This window comes from Prionailurus viverrinus, chromosome E2 (genome assembly GCF_022837055.1).
Source record: "Prionailurus viverrinus isolate Anna chromosome E2, UM_Priviv_1.0, whole genome shotgun sequence".
Classification (NCBI taxonomy): domain Eukaryota; kingdom Metazoa; phylum Chordata; class Mammalia; order Carnivora; family Felidae; genus Prionailurus; species Prionailurus viverrinus.
Window position 1 is genome coordinate 51,958,593 of NC_062575.1, and position 11,331 is coordinate 51,969,923.

Consider the following 11,331-nt stretch of genomic DNA (forward strand, 5'->3'; position numbering starts at 1 on the left):
CGTTTATTGAGCACTTACTGTGTGCCAGGTCCGGTTCTAAGTGAGCGCTACACCAACCTTACTACGTTTGATCCCCAGAGCAACCGACTCAGTCAGGTACTCCAATTATCCCCATTTTACAGAGGAGGAAACTGACCAAGAGATTTGACATCACTTGGTCCAGATAAGAAATCTCGCTTCGCGTGTCACCCACCCTTGACACCTGGGACGTTCCCCTTCACATCTTTCATCCATCCCTTGAAGAATCAACATAGGATTCTGCAAGGGCTGCGGAGATCGAGTTCAGTGAATACCTGTGTTAAGCATGTAGCGCTTGCTGCAATCAGTTGTGCTCAGTTCAATCAGCAGCACTTACGGACCACCTACTAAGTGTCAGGCACTGTCCCAAACCCTGGGATACAACAGGGAACAAAACAGTCTTGGCCCTCGTAGACTATTCACTTCCTTAAGAAAACCTGATTTTCAGACAACAAAGTGGAGACCCAGGAGCGTGGAATGTGACTCAGTCCAAGGACACACAGGTAGACAGACAGAGGGAAAACTGGGATTTGAGTGCAGGACAAGCTTAATTTCAGAATCCGAAGGCGTTAGAGGTAGGGGACCCTTCCTTGGAGTGGATCATTGCTAATATTCAATGGTCTCTGATACAAACTCAGTTTTCTGAATTTTCTTCTCCCTGAATTCCTTGTCTCCAAGGATTCTTCCCAGGTCAGTCAGAGGCAAGATTGGGCTCAGAGGGGGTCTGGGTGGGGGCGTAATTATGGCAGCGGGGGGGGGGCTCCCTCTGCTCCATCCACTCCTGCCCCTGCCTTGCCATGCTCTCAGGTCCCCAGGATGGGGAGGGTAGCAGATGGCCTGGGGAGGATGAAGTGGCCTCCCATCTGTCCCCTCCCCCCCCATTGTCCCTGGAGCCAAGGGGGATTCGAGGGGGTTGTGGTCCACTGCAGTCTGGATCCTCCCCCCTCCATCTTCCGGGAGGGAGCTGAGGAGCTGGTTGCTATGGAGACAAGGAAGAGGCAAGAGAGATTCAGGGAGACACTGGGGTCAGGCCAAGATCCACACCTTAGACCCTTCGATGCACACATACTCACAGCGCACAGGTACATATCCCAACATCCATGGAGTCTGGCGTGAAGTTCCACATCCCCAGGACACCCACAGTCACACAGGCGCTCCTGCAGACACACAGGTGTATACTCAACGGTTTCACACGGGGACACTCTGATGTATGAAGAAGACTCATGGGGATAGGTACACACACACACACCCATAATGCATAATGGACATCCAGTCATGTGGACCATATATACATCACAGGGTTTCATGCAAAAACAGATAGACACACATCTGATATCCGAGTATGTCCCAGGTGCACAGATTCGAAGCCAAAATAACTCCACACTTGGCCACACACACCCTGAGAAGTTACAAGTACATGATCAAAGCCGTAAGACCTAAACAGCCTATGTTACATAAGGCATACATGTTAGCGACATGTGATACACAGACTGACAAACAGACCTAATCCCGTCTCCCATGCAAATTGGATAATCACACACATTTAGATACATGGGTCCCATCGTCTAACGCACAAAATGCATAGGACCTCACAGGTCACTCAGTGTGACAGGCACGGCACACACGGCATCTGGGGTGCTGGTCACCCCCCCCCCCAAGTCATGCCTGCAGTCCCAGCTCCACACACACCCCCCCCCCCTCAAGGCCTCCCATTTGGACACACACGACAGCACGGTTGGTCACGCACTCACACTCACAAACACAAACCTCCTCCTAGATATTTTTAAACCCAGGCTAGTTCTGCTGCTATGGCAACCGCCCCAAACCCATTGCCATAGCAACCTAACGTCAGCTTTCCAAGCACCAAATCCTGGGGGATTGCAGGGCCCCGATCTGAGGCCAGAGGAGGGGGCCGCTACACCCTCTCCGCCATCATCCATGCCACCCCAGTATCTCCACGCCAGGGCCTTCGGGGGAGCAGCCAGCTTAGGGTGGGTAGGGGCTGGCGCTAAGCATACAAGTCCTCTAGACCAAGCTGAGGCAAGGGCACCCCTCCCCGCACTTTTTCCTTCCGCTCCACCAGAACGTTATGCAGGGGCTCCTGGGGCAAAGGTCAGCCTGCCCCCGGACACACACAAGTCTGGGTTTGCATCTTGGTTCTGACATTTACACGCTGCGTGACTTGGGCGTGCCCTTACCTTCTCCGTGTCCCACCACGTTCCTTAATTTGGAAAATGCCGTTCCTGCTGTTGCTGTCGAACCACTATCCCCAGGGCTGTTGTGACTCCGTGGCTCACAGCCCAGCCAGACCCGCCTCCGAATTCTTACTCTCCCATTTTCTAGCCGTATGAACTCAGGCAAGGGCCTCCCCTTCTCTGCAACAATGTTGGGGGGCAAATAGTAATCTAATTGCATAGGGCTGTTGGGAAGATGCCCGACAGAGGGGTGTGGCGGCTGATCTAAGAACTTTGCATGTGTTCCAACTTATTTAAGGCTTAAGCATGGCCTTATGGGGAGGCACTGTTATTATTCCAATTTGGCAGGAAAGGAAACTGAGGCTCAGAGAGGCTGCCTGAAATCACACAGTTTTGAGGCGCGACATTTGAACCCAGGCAGTCAAAGACGTGGCCTCAGCCCTTTCTCTCTCCTGCTTCTAAAGAAGTTTGGAGAAGGGTGATGGGATGGCGGATTCCTGGAAAGGCTGGCTAGCCTCAGTTTTCTAGCCTGCAAAATGGAAGTTCAAATGGTACCGCCGGCTGAGGTTTTGGAAGATCCATGAGGCACCTTGAACCTGGGGCGTTGAGGATGGGCGGGCGAACCTGAGTGCTCCATGTAGATGGAGAGCAGATTGGGAGGGATTGGGCAAGCCAGGTAGCAGGTAGTCTGAGGAGGGAGGTTGGGCCTTCTTCCCAGCTCTCAGGCATGGGCTTTCTCCAGTCTGAGCCTCAGTCTCATCTTCTGTCAACTGGGAATCACAGCGGTGCTCAGGCTGCGGCCAGGAGTCCAAGAACGGAAGTAGGTGAAACCACTTGGCATGGGTCCCAGCCAGCGAAGAGAGAAGTCTGAGCTGATATTAATATTGTCCATCCAGTCTGTACATGGGATTTACGAGTCAGGACTGTGTGGTGCAGGATTTGGCAAACTGTTTTGACCCAGGGTAAGGAATACACTTAGGTCATCACCCGATGCATAGAACACGAAACAAAAGTTTCACAAACTCACACTTCCCCTATACCTTAGGGTATATTACGTCTACCCTATGGGCACAGACTCCGATCTGTTCTTTTCTATTGAAAAATGTCGGTTGATTTCACAGTCCACTAACCGGTCGTGACCGACAGTGTAAAAAACCCCAGCGTGGCGGTTACGAGGTGGAATCCTGGGATCGCTGGGGGATTTTACCCAGGGGAGTGACATGGGCATCAAAGAGGCAACGGAGAAGGGGCCAACCCGGGGGCTGGCATGGAGCCAGAACAGACTCCAAGGAGGAGGGGCTCTTTGCCCGGACCCCAGCAGGGACGGGAGAGACGGAGAGATGGGATCAGAAGCCAACACACGAAGAGTCAACCCAATGTATCGAACGCATGGTGGTTATGGCCATACCGGCATAACCACACGTACCCAATGTACAGTTGGCGTCAACCTTGAAGACGGATCCTTATTTATCCATTTGACAAAAATATTTATGGAGCACGTGCTGTGTGTTGGGCACCGTCCTGGGCACTGGAGATACAGCAGTGAACAAAATAGACACAAATCCCATGAGCTCACATTCTAGGGAGATAGACGATAAACGAGCCAAAGAAGTAAAACATACAGTATGTTAGATGATTAGAGCTGTGAGGAAAAATACATCAGGGAAGGGGGATGAGGGGTCGGGGTGCAAGGGAGGGGGTGAGAGTAGGGCTTTGGGCTTAAAAATAGTGGGCAGGGAAAGCCTCACTGAGGAGGTGGCACTTGAGCAGAGAGCTGAAGGAAGAGGAGGTGAGGGAGTCAGTCATATGGGTCTCTGGGGGAAGAGAGGTCCAGGCAGAGGGAAGAGCAGGTGCAAAGGCCCTGAGGCAGGAGCGCACCTGGCTTGTTGGAGGAAGAAAGAGGAGCCCAGGGAAGCTACAGCAGAGCAGGGGGAGGGGAGGACAGGAGGAATGAGGCCAGTTAGGCAGGAAGCAGCCCGTGTGGGGCCTTGAGGGCCACCGTCAAGACTTAGCTTTGACTCTGAGTGCGCTGGCAATCCTGGGAGAGTTTTGAGCAGACGAAGGGCTCGGGCTGACTCAGGTTTTACCACAGATCCTTCTGGCAACGTGGTGTCGGTGTCGGGGCCGGGGGAGGGGGGGCCGGGGGGCGGGTAGAAGTAAGTGGCCCCGTGAGGAGGTGATGGCGAACATCTGGGTGAGAGGTGTTGGTGGCTGGCTGGCCCGGGGTGACAGTAACGCAGGTTGGGGAGACATCGCTGGAATCCTGGTGCTTCTACGTGGCTTCGGGCAAATCATTTCACCTCTTCGGAGCCTCAGCTTCCCCATTGGCACGTGGGGCTGACAGCAAAGCACCCACCTCTCACTCCTGCTGTCGGGTCTCAGTGTGATGGAGCGTGGACAGCCCTTGGCACAGAATGTGTGCTCAACAAATACCACCCGCCGTTCTCACTGATATTATCCCCCTCGTTCCCAGACCCGAGAAATTCTGCGTCCTGTCCAGTGGGGCTCTGGGAAGGAGGATTCAAAAGAAGAGGTTTGACCTTGACTAATGATTGTGTATTTATCTGATCCTGAGAATATTCGAGTCAGAGAATCTTGGACCAAAATTACTTGCCCCGAGGGGGCCTTTAGGGATCTTTTATTCCTAGCAGGCCCTTTGTAGGACGGAGAAACGGAGGTCCAGAGAACAGTTTTATCCTGCCCAGGAGCCCACAGTGAGTTGGGGGCTGAGCCAGGGCTACAATCCATCCCCGTGGCCTGTCTCCCAGGCCTGTGTTCCCAGTCTGGCTGCTTCCTTGGTGATCATGGCATCTGACCCAGTCCCCTCCCCCACGCCAGCCTCAACATCTTCCTATGATTTTGACTGCCTCCGGGATAAATTCCAAACTCTCCCTGTCGCTCAGGCCAAAAACCTTGCATTCGCCCTTGCCACCCTCTCTGTCCCTCACACCTACATCCAAGCCAGCAGCAAACCCAAGATTCTAAATCTGACCCCACCTCGCCCGCCACGTCTGTCAAGGTCAACACCGCCGAGGTGCAGGCCCCCGAGGGCTCCCCGCTGGACTCCCATAGGAGCCTCTTCCCGGGCTCCCCGCTTTCACCGTGGCCCCCTTTCCGGCCTTTGAAAAGCCAAGTCGGGTTATAGACCGTGTGGTGTCCAAGAGAAAGACAAGTGGGGTTTCCGTAAGAGCATCGAGGAGCAATACAGATTTCTTGCCTTAGGTTTGCAGAGAAAGAAGGGGCTTTCTATGTTCTCTCTCCCAAGGGTGTGGTTTTACAAATATTAGGGAGAGAAGGGTGCCTGGTTGGCTCAGTCCGTAGAGTTTGTGACTCTTGATCTTGGGGTCGTCAGTTCAAGCCCCATGTGGGGCATTAAAAAAAAAAAAAAGACGGGAAACAAAGGCACGGGGAGGTCAAGTCACTTGGGGTCGAGTTGGAATTTGAACCCTGACAGTGTGGCTGTTGCAAGGCTACCCTCTTACCAACTTTTATCACTCTGCTTCTCTTTCTCAACTTGCCCCTCTTCTCTCGACCAACTTTCTCCAGGGTACATAGCCCGCCCCTCTGAATTCTCCCCTCCCGGGGAATCTCGATGCTTCCCTACCTTGGAACCACAAGTGCACAGACGTGAGCCGATTCTATGCCATCATCTTTGGTTGAATTTCATATTAGTCATCTCCCTCTTTCTTCTGCCTCCCTGCCCCCCCCCCCCCCCCATCCGAGCTGTCGGCACAGAGCCCGACGCGGGGCTGGAACTCCTGAACCAGGAGATCGTGACCTGAGCCGAAGTCCGGCGCTTCACCGGCTGCGCCACCCAGGCGCCCCTCTTCTGTTCTTTGATTCAGATTCGCGTGTATCCTTACAGTCAGTTTCTTTGCGTGCGTTTTAAATTCGCAAAAATGTCAGCTAGCCACAAGCCTCCTTCTCTTTCTCTCATCGTGCTTTTGGAGAGCTCTCTGTGTGGCTCTGTTGATTTCTAGCTCTTGAAGAGAGAGTCACAGGAGGATTCTGGAGAGGCCGCCTGAGTTTAAAATCCCAGGCCCCCCGGACGGCTCTCTAGCTGGATGCCCTCGGGCAAGTGTCTTAACCTCTCTGGTCCACGGCTTCTCCAGGTAGAATGCGGGTGGTTCCAAAAGGACACCTTTCTCACCGGACCATTGCCAGCTGGCATCTTAAAGCATTTAGCAGCAGGCGTTGACTAAGCACAGCATGACGGTTGCTTCTCTCTCTTTTGTATTGCTGTGGGGGTTCCTCACTATTCATTCCACATTCCACTTCTCAAGACCCGGTGATGGGCATAAAATTCCCTCCAATTCTTTGCTTCTACACCACACCGCAATTTGCATCCTCCTGCAGACCTCATGCACAGGCCTGTCGGAGAGTGGAGAGAGGAGGGTGCCAGGCTTCCTCGTATTTAATTTCTCGGAGTATTCCAGGTTGCTCTCCAGAAAGGACACACCTGTCTATATTGCTACCATCAATGCCAGCTGACCCATTCTTCCAGCTACTTCTCCGGAACTCGGTGTTCTCAGATCACCTAATTTTGGCTAATCTAGTGGCTGTGAAAATATTGCTTTACGTACTTATGTAGATCAGTGTAGCTTCTCTGGGCTTCTTAAGTCTTCATTTGCACCTAGAATTACTACAAACAGGTACAGCCGTATGCGTGCGTGCAGGCGCATGTGCATTCGTGTGTGTGTGTGTGTGTGTGTGTGTGTGTGTAAGGCTTTGAATACTAACACTTTATTTTTTTTTAATTTTTATTCATTTTTGAGACACAGAGAGAGACAGAGCACAAGCAGGGGAGGGGCAGAGAGAGAGGGAGACCCAGAATCCGAAGCAGGCTCCGGGCTCTGAGCTGTCAGTACAGAGCCCCACGCGGGGCTCGAACTCACAACCGCGAGATCGTGACCTGAGCCCAAGTTGGATGCTTAAACCGACTGGGCCCCCCCCCAGGCACCCCTTGAATACTAACAGACATGGAGAGATAGACTTTAAGAAGCGGAGCTGGGCTTCAAACCCAGGCAGACAGGTTCATGAACCCCCTCGCTGCCTCTCAGGAGGCATAGAGCAGAAGCAGCCATGGCTTCATGACTGTTCTATATTAATCAGCCGTAATCACCTGACAGGACAATGCAGGGGTTGCTTAGGGTATGTTTGCTGATGGCCTTAGCAAATCTGATAATGGATTTATCTCTTTATCATAAGCATAATAATTATAGAACCTCACGTTAAAAAAAAAAATCATGTTAAGGGGCACCTGGGTGGCTCAGTCGGTTGAGCGTTCCACTCTTGATTCCGGCTCAGGTCATGATCCTAGGGTCATGGGATGGAGCCCCGAGGTAGGCTCCATGCTGATCATGGCCTGGATGCTTTCCTCATGTCCATTCACCTCCCCTTTGAACCTCTCCCCTTGCCCCACTCCTCATTCTCACCCTTGACCGGGCTCCAATCTCATGAAGAGAAGAGGAGCCATTGGAAGGCTCCCAGGACATCTATGTCCTACCTGCACCCGAGACCCCATTTTCTGCCTTCCCTCCTGGTAACTATGGAAATGCTGCTAGTGTGCACTAGATCCCATCTCTTCCATCTACTCAGGGACATAAATCAAGCGATTCTCCCCTGTCTGTCAGGCACTCCTCTCTCTTCTAGATCGTTCTTGATGTCATAAAACATGTCTTAACACAAATATGCTTTCTAGCTACAGATCCAATGTTCTCTGCTCTTTACAGTTTTACGGCAAACCCTAAAAAGAGGAAGAGAGAGAGAGAGAGGGAGAGAGAAACGGAGGGATCTGTACTAATGTCTCCTATTCTATTCCTTTCCTCAGTCCTTCTTTTTTTTAAATTTTTTTTAACATTTATTTATTTTTGAGACAGAGAGAGACAGAGCATGAACGGGGGAGGGGCAGAGAGAGAGGGAGACACAGAATCGGAAGCGGGCTCCAGGCTCTGAGCCATCAGCCCAGAGCCCGACACGGGGCTCGAACTCACGGACCCCGAGATCATGACCTGAGCTGAAGTCAGACGCTTAACCGACTGAGCCACCCAGGCGCCCCTCCTCAGTTCTTCTTGAATCACCCAACCAGGGTTTGGCTTCACCACTTGGCCGAATCAACTTTTGAGTTGATTACTTGGTGACCTCCATGTGGCTCAATCCAATAGTCCAGTGACCTGCCCTCATGTCACTTGAGCCCTCTCACTGATAGTCACTCTCTTTCTAGGTTTATCTTCTTCCCTTGGCTCTCAAGACTCTCCACACTCATGATTTCCTTCCTATCTCAATGGCTGCTCCTTGTCTGTCATTTCTTCCTCATCTCTGGGGTCCTTGAACATTGGGGCTCAGTGCTTATCTTCTCTTTTCTTTTTTCACCCACTCTTTTAGTGATGGCACCCCAAATTTCTATATCTCTCTAGGCTGGACCTCACCCCAGAACTCAGATTCATATATTCATTTATCCTCTCAACGAACGTCCAGTTGGAAGTCTGTTAGGTACCTCGTAGTGTCCAAAACCAAACTCCCGAGCCCAACTTCCCCCTGTGCCCCACTTGCTTGCTATTCATCTAATCTCAATAAATGGAAACTTTGTCTTAGCAGCTTCTTAGATCAAAAAACCTTGCAATCATTTTGACTCGTTTCTTCATCTCCCTCCCAACACCCAACCCATCAGTGGGTTCTGTCAGCTCTATCTTAGGAACATGTGTGGATTCTAACTACGTCTCCTACGGCTTCCTAAAAGCCACCATCATCTCTCATTTGAATTATAATTTTAAAAAATCTTTTGGTTAAAAGATGAACCATTTTACAGGGCACAAGCCAGAGGCATCTCGTACATTCACAGTGTTGTGAAAGCATCATCTCTATTATTTCCAAAACATTTTCATCATCCCCAAAGGAGACCTCACACCCATTAAACAGTGACTCCCCATTCCCACCCCTACCCACACCCCCAATCCCTGGCACCACTAATCAGCTTTCTGTCTCTATGGATTTGCCTACTCTGGACATTTTGTATGAATGGACTCATGCAATATGTGACCTTTGTGTATGGCTTTCTTCACCCATTATATTTTCAAGATTCATCCACATCGTAGCATGAACCAGTACCCCATCCCTTTTCAGGGCTGAATAATATCCCATTGCATGGATATACCACACCTTGCTTATCCATTCATCTGTGGATTGGCATTTGGGTTATTGCCATTTTTTGGCTATCATGAATGGTACTACTATGCACACTCACATACGGATAATTTGTTTGAACACCAGTTTTTAATTCTCTTGGGTAAATACCCAGGAGTGGAATTGCTGGGTCCTGTGGCAACTCTATGTTTAGCTTTTTGAGGAACTGCTAAACTGTTTTCCACAGATTGCACCATTTTATTTCATTTGAATTATTTTAGCAGCCTCTTCTTTTTTTTTTTATTATTTAAGTTTACTTTTGTTTATTTTGAGAGAGAGATAGAGAGTAAGCAGGGGAGGGGCAGAGAGAGAGAGGGAGACAGAATCCCAAGCAGGCTGTCCACACTGTCAGCACAGAGCCCGATGCGGGGCTCAAACCCACTAACCATGAGATCATGACCTGGGCGGAAATCAAGAGAATCAAGAGTCCGGCACTTAACTGACTGAGCCCTCAGGTGCCCCTTAACACCCTATTCTTAACACAGCCACCAGCACGACCACTGAAGACGTGAATCAAGTTGTGTCCCTGCTGCCCTCCATCTTCAATGGGTCCCATCTCACTCAGGGCAAAATCCAAAGACCTCACAATGGCTTACAATGCCCTACATGACTTAGCTTCTGGCTCCCTCCAGGTATCTTCTTCCACCTTCTTACCCACTCAGTATGGATCTCCTCCCCCTGCCTTTTTTTAAGGCGATCTCTAACCCAACGTGGAGCTCAAACGCATGACCCCGAGATCGAGTGCCTCATATTCTACCACCTAAGCCAGTTAGGCGCCACCCCCCCCTCCTCACTGCATCAGGCGGGCTCCCACCTCTGGGCTTTTGCCCTCATTGTTTGCTTCTCCTGGAATGCTCTACCCCTGTATCCACAAGACTGGTTCGTTCACTTTCTTTAGGTCTCTCTTCTAAGTCACCTTCTCTGAGACACCTTCTCTGACCATCCTGTCTCCTTTACTCTGCTTTATTTTCTCCATAGTACTTATCACAATCTGACATCCATACATACATTTACTCACTGTTTTATGTATGTATGTGTTTATATTTGTGTGTCTTCCGTTCACTAGGCATCGGCTTCTTTTTCTCTTTGTTCACTGATGTGCCTACCCCCAGCACCCAGAAAAGTGCCTGGAGCATAGTAGGTGCTCAGTACATTCAGGTTGCATTTCATGAGATATGCTGATGCGGTTCACAGCCATTTTCAGATATACTTAAATTGCCTAACTAGTTGTCTTGGTGTAGGAATGGCTTCCAGGAGCGCTCCTATTGTCCAAGGTGCTAACTCACTAGGTACAAGGCCCACCATCTACTGGGGCATGCCCTTACGCTCTAGTGGCTACTCCACAAGCCCCTGTATAAGGGAGGTGAGTTAATGATTAAAAGAACTGAGCCAGAAGCTAGTCCATGAACACATGTTCCGAAACGTAGCTAACATGAGTTAAACATTGTGAAAGGTTTCACAAATTTCCAAAATATTTAGATGACATCACCAATATGGACTTGTGAAGTTGAAACTTTTTCTAAGCTATAATGACTACGAAAAAGTTTCATCCAGCACACTAGAGGAAAAGATAATTTACTGTTCTCTTCTCTCTGTAGATCAGGATATTATGAAATAAGTACATGCAGCCAAAAAAGTAGGCGACAAACCACAGAGGTGTGTCAGGCAGTGAATTAATAAAAACATTACGTTATCTTTGGGGATTGTGCAACGTTTGTGGTGTTTGTGAGCTCTTTTAAATGTGTAACTTGTTATTATTTCATAGTCTACATTTTCATGTTCATACCCAATTTTGTGTTGGTAACTTTGTATTTCTTTTCTTAAGGAATGCTCCCCTCCCCTACACCTCCACCAAATTCTATAAGCTCCATGGGCCCTGTTGATGACTCATTGGCTCAAAATAGGAATACGTTCTCAAGCTGTGCGATCCCCGGGC